This window comes from Agrilus planipennis, unplaced genomic scaffold, assembly GCF_000699045.2.
Source record: "Agrilus planipennis isolate EAB-ADULT unplaced genomic scaffold, Apla_2.0 scaffold17, whole genome shotgun sequence".
Lineage (NCBI taxonomy): Eukaryota > Metazoa > Arthropoda > Insecta > Coleoptera > Buprestidae > Agrilus > Agrilus planipennis.
Window position 1 is genome coordinate 1,555,590 of NW_020439021.1, and position 13,804 is coordinate 1,569,393.

At 32.1% G+C, this 13,804-nt stretch overlaps 1 protein-coding gene across 1 annotated transcript in view; it reads right to left on the reverse strand.

Annotated features, from left to right (window-relative positions):
• Nucleotides 1–12,716, reverse strand: part of LOC108744353 (receptor-type guanylate cyclase Gyc76C) — a 53,444-nt gene extending 40,728 nt beyond the window's left edge. The window contains exon 1 of the mRNA XM_018480063.2: nt 12,029–12,716. The gene's annotated coding sequence lies outside the window, so the exon portion shown is untranslated. The remainder of the gene's footprint in view (nt 1–12,028) is intronic.
• Between the last annotated feature and the right edge of the window lie 1,088 nt (nt 12,717–13,804).

The window sequence follows — 13,804 nt, forward strand, 5'->3', positions numbered from 1 at the left end:
ACGCATAAATGTTTTGAAGATATTCAATTATTATTGGACCTTATAAATGATAACATACCTTTTCTTTAGTTTTATTTAGCTACAAGATAAATCATTTTAGTACATAATCTTTCTCGTCTACAATAAAATTCAAAAATTAGGTTGGACAAACAAAAATTTTAATTAGTAAGTTATTGATTAAAAATAATTACTTACTTGTTCTTTTGAGTTAATTCAGATATAATAAAAATGTATATAAAGTTAGTAAGCCAAGTTCTTCGAATCGAAAAATCTTTCGAACGATAATTTGCCGTTAAATGGACATGAAAGAAAAAAAAAATTCGTTTCTTATTATGAATTTTTTTTGGGAATTCGCAGGGTTAAACCCCTGAAAGGGGTAGGACTTTATTAATCCCGCGCGAATTACTCGTAGGAATTGACCGTTAACCCGGTGCGAATTAGTTGTAGACTAATTTCCACATAGAAATTTCCCAATCTTTTCGCAAAACAAGTGACTTTTTGGAGGTTTGCAAAACATCTTCCACCCCCTAGAGGGGGTCAGACCTCATTTGTAGCAATTTCGAGCAATGTCATTCTGTCACGGCAAATTAAGTCAAATTACTATCAGAATAATTTTTGTCAAAAATTATTTTTTTCGTTTATTATTATTACTTGATATCGTGTTATTCAAACGTGCAATATTTTTTAAAATAAGAAACCATAATGTTTTTTCTTTCATAACTTATTAGCGGCAAATTATTATTCGATATATTCTCTAAAGACGTATTATAAAAGCAAGTTTGTCATGTTTCTTGGAATCGACTGTTTTTGCTATGACTAATTTTCTCCATTACGTACACGGTATATTTTTATATAATTGAAATACTGAGAATATACTTTACCCTCATCTTAAATAAAATATAAAACTTGAGGCGAGAAGCGACAACCTGTTTTGGAACGTTTCATTCTTTTTTCCAAAAAAAAAAAAGAACAAAACGCAACAACCACCAACAAAAGATATAAAACGAAATTATTTCCCGAAAATAAAGACATCTCTTATTCATGTGATAAAGAATTTCAGGAAGATTTCATAGAACTGACTGGTTTCGTAATTGCACCTAACCTTTTTTCCTCGAAAACTATTTTTAACGTCTTCCTTGTTACGTATAATACCATAAAATAACATTTGAAGATAGAGACGTGACTAATTTTAAAACTAATCAAATTTTATTTATATGTATAAGTAGGTACAATTCTACAATTCAAGAAAAATAATATATATTAGTAGCTGCAATAATTATGGAACTTATTTCTCATTCGTCTATACAAGGGGGTACAAGTGGCATCACTTCTCATTTTTTTAATTAATCGTAAGAAATGCAGCTGCTAATCGTTCTAAAAATTTACAGATATATTATTGCAAATCAATGTCTCGAAATTATGCATAATTATCATACGAATGCATTAATTATTTAATACCTATTAATCTATTGATTATCCTTGTGATCCTTAAATTTTGCAAGTGGCAAATATGAATATGCTATTATCATATCAAATCTTCATCGAAATCTCTGTTACATTTTTCTACGGTTTCAGTATCCTTAAAAGAAGTATTTTAATGTAATACTTCTGAGAATAAATAATTTCGCAGTTTAGTCAGTTGAAATCTATTTCATGATCATCTATTTTACGTTATTTTATTTAAATGTTTATAGTGTATTCTCTCGCATGCATAAGTTTACATCTAATATCAGTTAAAAGGTATAATAAAGTCAAAACTGGGGCAAAACGTACATATAAATCGTGCTTTTTATTGTAGACAGTTCGCATAAAAGTGTAAGAAATATTGGCATAGGGAGAGTCAATTAAGGCACGCCAAACCCTTAAGTCAACTGTAACTGAATCAGAAACGGCAGCTAGAAGCAAATGTTTGCAGGAGATATGTAACGATTACACTTCGAAAATACCAGAATTCATTCCGCCTTAAATCATTTACTTTTTTATTTATCTTCAAATTAACCCTCTGTCAACCGTTGAGCGTTTCGTTTTCTTTACTACACTCGAAACGAAAAAACCAATGCGGTGATTTATATTACTCCTAATAAAATAATTAGCTCAATGTAGGCCCACCCCTACCCGGTTAGGTTCCCGCAACCGGCGGATCCGGCCCTTTTTTGCAACCTTTTACTGTTTATAACTAGTCTCAACGGTTTCAAGTCAATACTGTCGTTGAAATCTGTCAACCAAGAATTAAAATTTTATTGGTTTAGTGTTTAAACGACTTTTTCAACTGGACTAAGTCTGGTTTGGAACGTTGGTAAGGGTGGCATTTAACAGAAAGCCGACCCGAACGAAGACATGAACCATTAACATGCACCCGGTTATCCGGCACCCGGCACTGGCATCTCTAGCTAAAAATAATAATAAAATATAATAAAGTAATATCGATAATCGATTACCCATAATTAAAGTCGAAAATTAAGTTTCGCTAAGTGGGATTAGTGAATTCAAAGTAATTTTCTTAATATATCTGGTTTTATGTTATCAGATAACTCATTTCTAAATTTCTTGAAAATCCCGCATTATTATTTTCATCTTTTAAAAGTGTAGGAATCATCATTATTGTGCGGGTAAATAATGAGCTGCCGTGGAAAAAAAAGAAAATACACACCACTTCGGCTTTCTCAAGTTAAAACTCTTCGAACTAGAATAAAAAAGCTGAAAAAAAATAAAACTCGCAATGTAATAATGTTTTAACGAAACTCGACAAATACTTCGACCAGAGTTGAATTATTTGTCGAGTTTCGAGAGTTAAATTCGTTGAGATATTACCATGGGGAATTTTGCTTTTTTTTCTTCTATTATTAGTTCAATTTGTTTTATTATGAATGCACCGATACAAACCTTTTAACACGTCGAGAAAAAAATTGCTGCAAAAAATTGTGTTACAGACACAAGCTTCATTCGAATGGTTCAATACGGATGTAGTAATCAATTTTTTTGTTCTTAATACCTTAAATAATAAAAACATTACCCTAAAAATAAGTTTTATCGAGAAAATTGCTAAACGTTGAACAGGAAAATCCGCACTAGTGAAATCTTGCAGGTAACAAAAGGATTTTAGAGACTCTGTAAAAGCTTCTTGTAGAAAATTGAATTCCGTTAAAAGATTATAAAACAAATTTAAAATAGTTTTTGAACTATGAAAATTAAAACATTATTCAGTCTAGATACTTTACTCACAATTATTAAACTTGCTGGCAAGAATAATGCGAGATAATTTAAAAAAAAAACTAAATCGATTAACTGTTCTAACCGGGTTTAATATTAAACATCTTTGATGTTTTATATGTAAAATATGTGATATGAATCAAACAATCCACCGAGAGTAGCAATGTTCAGAAATATTTCAACTTCAAACGAAACTCCCTTCTTTGTAATATTCACAATAATATAATGCCGCAATCATATTTTCTGATAATACTTGAGACTTCGACCCGACGACATTATCTCTAACGTAACAATATGTACATATACAGGCATACGTTATATTAAAAGTACATTACAATAAAACTATAGTAAATTGAAATAATTATGTACTTTTACTACGAAAATAATAAATCCAACCTGAAGAAATAAAAAAAAAATTTAAAACAAGAATTCATTGTTAATAGATATTCATTCACATGTATCTATAAATCAACATTTAATTTATAAGTCTTTAAAAAGTGCAAGTATTAAGGATTCTGTCTATTAGACAATGCTTGACTCGATTACAAATTTATAATATTTAAATATTTGAATAATTTTTTTCTATATAATAGAACGTTTTCCATTACGTTTACTCTACGTGTAGAGTGATGCCCTAATTAAATTAAAGACCAACTTTCTTTTGCACATATGCGACTGAAAAATGTTACCGGACAGTTCTGAATTATTGTTTTCAACTGTAATTTATTAAAATGAGAAAACTGAAAGAATGCAGTAGAGCGAGGTACAAATGATTAATTTGTAATAAATTTCGGTGCCAGTTAATAGAAATTTATAACGTATTGTTATGCATTGGATTACAGCAGTTAAAACGTTTTAAAATCGTATACGAACTTATTATGTAATAATTTCTTAGCTTTAACATGAATTTAATGGTTTCTTCAATTAACGAGAATTTTCCAGAAAAAACAATTTTTCGAGTCAAATATTTTACTTTCATACAAAAATACAAAATAAAATTTCTTTATCTTTTTTTTTGAAAAGCATTTAGGTAAATGCGTATACATTTTCATTACAAATAACAAAACCGTAGTTTGCACTACATTTCTGACAAAGAATCTTCCCAGTTCCTCTATTACCTAATTAAATAAGGAAAACCTGTTAATTTCGTTGTTGTGAATAGAAGAATGATGTATTCTTCGTAAAATGGAAGTAATAAGCAAACTTCTGGAGAGAATTATACCACCTTTAAACACTACAAATTTCTTGTATTCGAGCAGGTTTGTTAAGTTGTAGCATTTCCAAGCCCGCCTGAAAAGCCCATTCAAGAAGTGAAACAGGCGATACGAAGAAAAGCATTCAAGACATTATGAGAGAATGAACACGAGGTAAATGTACGCTATTTAAAGTTTAGACAGGGGGCTAAAGAACTTCAATTAAAATTGGGGGAAAATTTAAATCCTGAGAGTTACAAACTCTACATTTTAAAAAGGGAATTACTAAGACATCGTGTAATTAAACAAGAAATAGTAGGGATGTCGCAAGTAAAGAACATATCGATCTTGTCTCACCTTGTCTTCAAAACCAAGACAATGTAAGATACAAGAGTATAAAGTCGATGATATCAAGCTAAAGAAGTCGAGAAACTTATATTCGTCAAGATCATTTTAAGTATCTGGTTCTTAAATTAGTCACTGGTAGTGCAATAAGGAAACAAAATCACTGTACATAAAAACAAATAAAAATATTTAAGTGAATGTATAACAGGTAATTTATTCGTATGCCCACCATTAATCTTATTGGAGAGTTCTTTAAATGTATATTTTAATATCATTTCCATGTAAATTTCGACACTTGATATTCAACGTCGAGATCAAAATTTCTTGAGGCAAAACATACAAATATAAAGACAATATCAAAATTACTTATACAAGAATCATACAAGGACAAGACAAGACTCCAATTATTTTATTAATTAGTACCTAGGTACTAGGACCAGATGCAAACTTGAGTCGCTAATGTTGAGTAGCATTTTAACACGTTATTTTCGTTAAAAATAAAGACAGTTATTTTTCTGTTTATGTTTTCTTCTTATAGGTATTCAGGGTTAAATGTTCTAATTCGATTTTTTTCACCTAACAATTTTCATAGTCAGTAATCCATATCAAAGAGGACTGGAATTTTCACCTTTGAATCTGCTACTGCCCCGAAGAAGTATCAAGAAGTACAAAATCACACAAATTAAAAATCAGGTAAATTTAAATATACGTTTTAAATCGAAGCTCTCACCAATTTAACCACGACAACCATGCAATTATGATAATTTTAAAAGCTATCGAACACCTGTTGTTTATTAAAGGTTGAAGAACTTCATTCGAATGAAAATCGTTTTGGAACGAAAACTCGCGTCCTCAGGAATGTCACCGTGCTCATTAGACGATGGATGACAAACCAGCGTTAGTTTACACAACACATAACGCCATTGAAATCGAAAGTAATCCGTTTTCGAGACATTCATCGCTTTGTTTATAATAAAATCCTCTAGTTTATGTTTTTATTACAGGTAAGCGTAAGTAATTCAGGTCAAGGTTAATTTATGGACTCTTAACCGTGGAAAACGATGATGGGATGGTAGCGTTAAACATTGAGTAATTTGATATTCTCGATAATAAAGTTGTAATACGTTCAACATTAGCCTAACCTTCACGATACTAAGAAGTTCCTCTAAAAGTCACCACCATGGGCTTTCTATTACCCAACGATTGAATTTTGATATTTAAACATGTCCAACACGTTAAAAGACTGGCGATTTAATTAAAATTTCGATTAAACGAAATCTTTGATATTGCAGGTAGGTCGAATTTCCATTTTTAATTAGGCGTTTTAATAATCACGTAAATACAGAAAATCGGATCTTAAGAAAAGTTATGGTAAATGTCTAGATGATGGCCCCCACCCCCGACGGAGATCGAAAGAGGAGGTCTCCCCCACCACTGTACCATAAAAAGTTCGTGGCGGTCTCACCCCCATAAAAAGTTATGGGGGTTCAAAGTTAATAAATGTTGATTATTTAGTGCAAGGTAAATTTTTGGGTTCTTGAATCGTCGCATTTGAATTTTTGATCATTGCATGGTGTTGGGCACTTTTTCCATTTGTACCACCAATGAACGGGCTGCACGATCTAAAAATTCTTGCATATCTACTGATAAAAATATTTGTCTATTAAGTTTATTATTTACACAAACTTTATTACTAACAATATATTCTGATTCATAATTGCCTTCCTACGTTTTTAAGCGACAGTCTGTAGTGTCCATTAACATTGTTTTAAACGTTAAATTGTTTTATTCGGCTGATGCAATGCGATAGTTGTAGGTAGAGAGACACTANTTTTTATGGGGTTTTACTCAGGTGACCACCTTTTTCGATCCGCCCTACCCTCTTTCGATCCCCCCCTACCCCCACCCCCATCTAACCCCCATAACTTTTTATGGGGGTGAGACTGACACGAACTTTTTATGGTACAGTGATGGGGGAGACCTCCTCTTTTGACCCCACCCACCATCATCTAGACATTTACCAAAGTTATAAGTATCTGCCCTACAAACCTATACCTAAATATGAGCATGTGAATCTTCGCATTCAGAATGTGCAGTCAGAAAATCCTTTCGCATGAAACTTAGTGATCGAAGTTTTCCAACTTCGTAATCGAAAATTCAGTCGACTGTTTCTTTAGCAGAACATAAATCGATGCCTTTTTCATCAAATGTCAATGTAATAGCTACTTCGCAGTGGCATACAACAACGAGATCAAAAACATTTGCAACAATAACGATAAGTTTTGTTTTTATTTCGGTGATGATGATCTGTGATGGAATAATCTTTATTTATAACCTGGCCAGGCATTCCATTTTGCTACGGTTCGCCAAAGAAATATCGACATCAAGGTCAAGTTCGCAATGTGACCATCTACAAATTAATTAGTGCGCCTTCACCAAATAGTTTTTTTTTTAATCCAATAGATTTTCGCTAGTTGCCATTGCTATTGGGCACTTGTCGCCGAATATTAACGTTATTACAGTTCGACTGACGGCTTAATTCGCGATAATAATCGAAAATTGCTTTAGGGCAAAAACTTTGATACCTGCTGAGGTATGAGGTTCTATGAAAACAAAACAAAAAAGGATTTCGTACTTTATCAACTTCGAGACAAAGATATTTATCTACAAAAATCACGAAAAATGAATTACAAAGGTACAATAAATAATACGCCTCCCCTATATAGTTAGACAGAAATAAATAAAGACAAAAATTCAAAAATAAAACTTATGGTGTGTCATATACAAAAAGGAATATGCCCAAAAAATATACAGAATAGTTACATAAGTTCTAACGTAGAACAAAGCTGCAAAAGAAGCCAAAATTTTGTAAAAGCGATCGATTTAACTTAAAGAATTAACGTTTTTATCTTGCAACTAAAATATCTGATTATACGATATTATCCTTATTAATTTTACATATCATCATACATTCGATATTCAGGATGTTATTTTTTAACGTAAATCATCAATTTTCGACTGCACAGCATTTTAGAAACTAGATTTTTTATATGAAATTTTGTTTTAAATTTTAAATTAATTTTGATAAGATTTCTGGACTTCATCAGAATATTTTTTACAATTACATAATTCGATATTTTTACAACAGTTTATACAGGTATTCGAGGACTATACTTGTAAAAAAAGCTATGTTGAACGTTACGTTGTTTTTGGTGCATCCCCGATACATCATAATAATAAGTATTATTTATAATAAGATTGATTTTTTAGTAATTTTTAGGTTTAGCTCATTACAATTTTATAATTCATTGGTTTTCATTTCCGTTTCCTTTCTAAAAACCGTATCCCATCTATGATTAAACGTATTATTTAAAAACATTCTGAAGGAAGAAACTATATCTTGAGGTAGTTTTAATACAGCAATATCATCCAGAACTCTCAAAGGACATTTTTCCGATCCTTCTTGTTCAGATTCTCTTGGTAAGGCAGAGAAAGCATAGTCAATTTTGCATTTTTAAAGTTCGAAGCTGAGACTTCATGCATACGTGATGAAAATGTCAAATTTGCTTAACGGTGAAGTAACTCGTTCAATCCAGCACGGAATGTATTTAGCAGGAAATATTTGTATCTTTAAACGGCACATACTGTGTAACTGAATTTTTTGATTTCATATAAAAGAATATGCTTGATATTAGATTCTCATATAAAATTATTTTGAATGTGATTGGTTAATTCTCTGGGAAATCTAACTCGCCTATATTAAATAGTTGTTTAGGAAACTTTAAAGATTATCAATTTTGTTTTTCTACTTCTTGGAATTTCTCAGTAATGACAAGATAGAAACATACAAAAATTCATGTTTATTACAGTTTATCATTTATTATACCTATAGTTCGCTGAACAAATACACCAGTGATTCTATAAGGGTTCCGCTTTTCATTTGAACGTACAGAACCCTAAAACCAAAACACCTGGATTCCGCAATCGTAGGTTAATTTCTTTTGTTTTATGGCATTCAACAGGATAGATGCATCATCAATAAGTCACGCGCCGATACTTTACAGGAGGGACCACCAAATAGGCACCCAAATAGTCCAATCAACAGAAACTGTTTTAAAAATGGTTTAAAATATTCTTGCACCATAAAATTACGTTCGAATTAGGAACAAAATTTGGTTGTACTTGCATGCAGAGGTTGGAATGCAAAGCTGGAATTGTAATTAAACGAATCAGGTGATGTAGGAACGAAATTGCGTGTGGTTATTAACGTTCCACGTTACCCATATGCGTTAAAGTTTTATAGGGGACGTAGCGCTACCCCCTTGTGATTACCGTGTACCATCATCACAGTCGACATTTCCAACTGCCGAATGATGGTTTGGTATGTTGCCCTCCCGTTATTAGCATCCACCTTCGTTCGTTTGTTCGTGAACTTCTCTCTTAGCTGATTTGAAATGCATGAAATTCTCATGCGTACATGCTCGTTAACAACGCTTGAACGAAGAAACGAACGGAAGTGTCGGTCAAAACAAATCTCGCTCTTTTCGATACGGATACTTTCGAAGAATACAATTAAGTGTGAAGGACGCCTTTGTACATTTTTCTTACAATGTACGTAAAAAAAAGAACGAAACTATTAACTGCTACCTAACGACAAAAGAAAAAACAGGTCCATGACAAGCAGCAGGTAGAGCAGAAATCACTCAATGACAAACTAGCGAAATTAAAATTTGTGACAGCATTCTTGTGCTTTGTCTTTTTAAATCATAAAATTTGTATGTAGAAATGATATATACAAATGATGTTAACTAATGAGATTTAACCACAACTAAAATAGAGCGTTTATTACGTATATGTAGGTACATGGCGCTGGTACCAACGTGTGACGATTGTTAATAATTTAGATGTACATATTTGTTAATCGTTCGGCAATAATGTATTATACATACACGCTTAAAACAAGCCATTAGATGTAATTACAAGTGTTTGCACTTGTATCAGATAAACGTGACTTTAGGAAAGGATTTGACAATAATTAATCACACTACAAGATGACACAAAACGACCTTACAAAATTAAATTTGCACTCAGCAGACATACGTGCAAATTTATGTACATCTAGTTATAAGATCACTAGTTTTAATTAACCATTTCAAGTCGTAATGCAACAAATAATAATATAACTAAGTAGGTGCTTATTAAAAGAACCTCAACAGTCTTCAGATATGATTTGTTGGAAACAGTTTTACATATTCTGGTAGGTACAACATGAAGATCATCTATCTTTGTTTTTTAATAAAATGTTTTTTTCTAAACATTAACTTTTTCTATCATAGTCGAATGAAATTGACTTCTAATCATAGTATTCTATCAAAATGATGACAAAATTCAACATATGCAATAACTTCCGAAAAACCAACAGCTTCTTATGTTATGTTACCTTCCCAACCAACATAATTAATGTAGGTGTACCTAGCTATACTATAGTATTGTTTTCTATGACTATTGTCATCTATTAAATGTATAACAATTTTGCATCTTCTATTTTAAAATCATCTCAACTTTTTTCAAACCTCTGAGAATTTTGAACACTAGTTGAATATGTTAAAATTTGGACGAATTAAGATTTAGAACTAAAAATTTTTAGTAAAACGGCAACATCCTGGATGGATATCGAAAGTATGATCGTTAATTACTTCCATCCATGGTACTCTTCTTTGATTAAGCGTTTTCAGAATGTTTACTATGTACTAAGTCGCTTTCATTCACTATCTTTTAAACCGCTTAATAAAGTCGGATGAAATTTTACAAAACGCTACAGCGCCATTACAGCGTTCTAAGCATCTTTTGTCGTATTTCTACAATCTTTAAAAAAAAGTGCAATTTTGAACCACGATTTTTTCCACGACTAACTCAGTGATGGACAAACGCAAATATACTTTAAATAGGTATATGACACATAAAAATTGGCAGAGCAAATTGGCGAAAAATACCCGACAGATTGTTAAAATTACTTTTGGTATGAGGCATTACCAAAAAATAATAAACAAGCAGATTTCGCGGTCGCGAGAAAACAATTCGTTGTTCAGTAGATTACAGGTTGAAACACGAGAATAAGAACATCAATAAAGGCAAAAGCCTATCAACCAATTAAACCAATTTTTCGTTTTCACAAAATTTTGAAAAAACAATTCGTTGTTCAATAGATTCCAGGTTGAAACACGAGAATAAGAACATCAATAAAGCTAAAGCCTATACCAACCAATTAAACCAATTTTTCAGTCCAAAACCCAATTTGAAAGGCAAAAATTTAATAGCAGCACCAATATTTCGTATAAACAGAAAATTGTTTAGGATGTCAAGATCTAACTCTAGGCAGTTGATCGATCTGCCGAAGGAACCGTACGATAACTATAGTCCTGTCAATACTTTTTTTAAGAAAGTTATTGAAGAACGAAAAAGTATAATTGTGATAACGTTTTGTAAGTATTTTTTTGTCGTGTATACCTGTCATGCTACAAGATTTATTTACATTTAAAATGGTAGTAGCAGTATATTAAAATAATACACATACGGCCCATTAAATCTGAGGCACTTTTTTAAAAAGAACCAATTTTTATTGCATCGAAACGTTTCAATTGTTTTTTAATAAGCAAACAATTTTAACTAAGTAGTTACATATAAAAACACACACAACATTCCAGAGTCCGTTTAATTTGGACTTAAAGGTCCATTTAAGTAAATTTATTGAGAAAATGCGATTTTATTTTAATTGTCAAAATATCTCCTTATAAATAATACACATGAAGCTGTGATACGATTACATAAAAATATAATTATTCGTCAAGTCTGTTTCACATGTAGCTGAAATATGTACCTAGGTATGTCGGAGCTGATTTTATATCTCGTACAAATAAAATAAATTTAATCCAATCGTTTACACTGCAACATGAAATGAGCATAATATAATAATAAAATGTATATACACATTGCGCAACAATAACAGCGTACAATAATAATACTTTAGAGTGCTATTTATAGTAATAACAAATATTTGCTTTGCCAAGCCGAATTACTTTGCAAATGACAACCTTTCATGTAAGTAACACGTGCCCAAGCATCGGTAACGGGAAACAGGCACAAGAGCGAGAAAATGTGTGTGTAAATCTGATTAGAAAAAGTGAGAAAAACGGTCGCAACGGCGCAACTGACCGATAAGACTTAAGTAAGTGGAAGGGTAGTGTTGTTGACCTTGAATACGAAAATAATTGTTAACTTACCATGTGTAGGGGCACCCGATATTGTAACTATTTCTAACGGCAAACAACTGCGGCTAGGCCACACCGAAAAAAACCAACAAAACACTGATAAAATACATCTCTACTCCGCGTACTAATTATACGTAAAACCGAGTGAGTAGGAATATTGTATCGTTTTTTTTTCCGGCCGATTTAAAAAACAACTTTTATATTACACAACCGGACAACAGAACTAGTCGAACTGTGACGCAGAAGATAAATATGTACGAACTTGTTTATCTACAGAATAGAGAATATAATAAAATGTCTTCAATTCTTCAACACTTTAACACACCAGCGACACTTCTCCTATCTAATAAAGCTGCTACTGTACTTAAATTTAAATTAAGTAAGCCTTTTGGTTGATAAATATCTCTACGTATTTAAAGTTTTATTTTTCGGTAAAACAGGACGATGTTACGAAGACTTCTTGTCAGGTATATTATTTATAAAAAAGTTCACGTTTTCTTCCTTTTACATTTTCGCGAAAAATATTGCACACATTCTGCGTCTGGTTTGCGATAACGTTACGGACTAGTTTTGAAAGTCGTACGAAAATTTAGGAATCTGCCGCACACTGCGCGTACCAATGTAACTACTACAACACCCGAAAGCTCGGAACAGTCCTCAGTCGAGTTGTGCGCTAAAAACTTATTTGTTTGGAGCCCGTCCGAGCTTGAGCGAACAACGCAACCTTCTGCTCATTATTACAGACACTAACAACTGGAAACTAACATTGTGGCGCCATCTTCGCGGCAACGTTTGTATTCCTTCAGAGTATTCTGCCATGAAATAAATTACCATTTTTGAATTAGGGATTTTGACGGTTATTTCGAAAAAGGAGAATATATGAATATTATGTTAAAAAATGAATCGAAGGAAAGTTATAAACAATTTTGTTGCTGTTACTTATTATTATTTCATGCAGACGTCGCAAACTTATTCATTCTACATATTATATATGTTATTTGCGGTACCTAACTAAAAATTAGTACATTCCACCATTTTGGTCCCCGACGTACGAATTTTACCTGCTATGCTGCAAAAAGTAACCGGTTTTATATTTACTTACTTTCGTCAGCAGTTTAACATCTGTGCTATGAGAAACCGCTAAAGTTTTAACTAAGATTAGTATTTATCTATTTATTACCTAAAGTACCTGGGCAGTGGTAAATTTGGCCTGTTATTACGACAGGTAGAAGAATTGATTAAATGAAAATCTAAATTCGGCCAATCCGTTCAAATCGACCGAAAATTAAGTACCTTCGTAAATTTGGCCGGAAAAATTCCTTTTATAGGTTTATTGGAGAGAACACGTACCTTCTACGTGTTAAAACAGCATTCTTATCATCCGACTTAAGCATTCATAAGATAAGAAGATGTATTTTCTTCGTCTACCTAAGCACAAACCGGCCGAATTTGCAATTTATTTTTGAATCTATACCAAACTTTTCTAGCCGCATTTACCACTGTAATTAACAAAAATCCATTAAATCGGCCGAATTTACAATCATTGATGTACCTATACCTGCGAACTTTAAATAAGATGTTAAATATACTTAAAAATGCAGGGATGAGTTACAAAGATAGAAGAGTAATACTTAGTTTGTATAAAGAGCAACAGGCAGTTATAGAGCTACGGATGCAACGTAGAGAAGTAAATATTAGGGAGGGAGTCAGACAGGGATGCACACTGTCACCGCTACTTTTTAATCTATACATCGAAGACGCCATCAACATCATTAAAGACAGTACAAC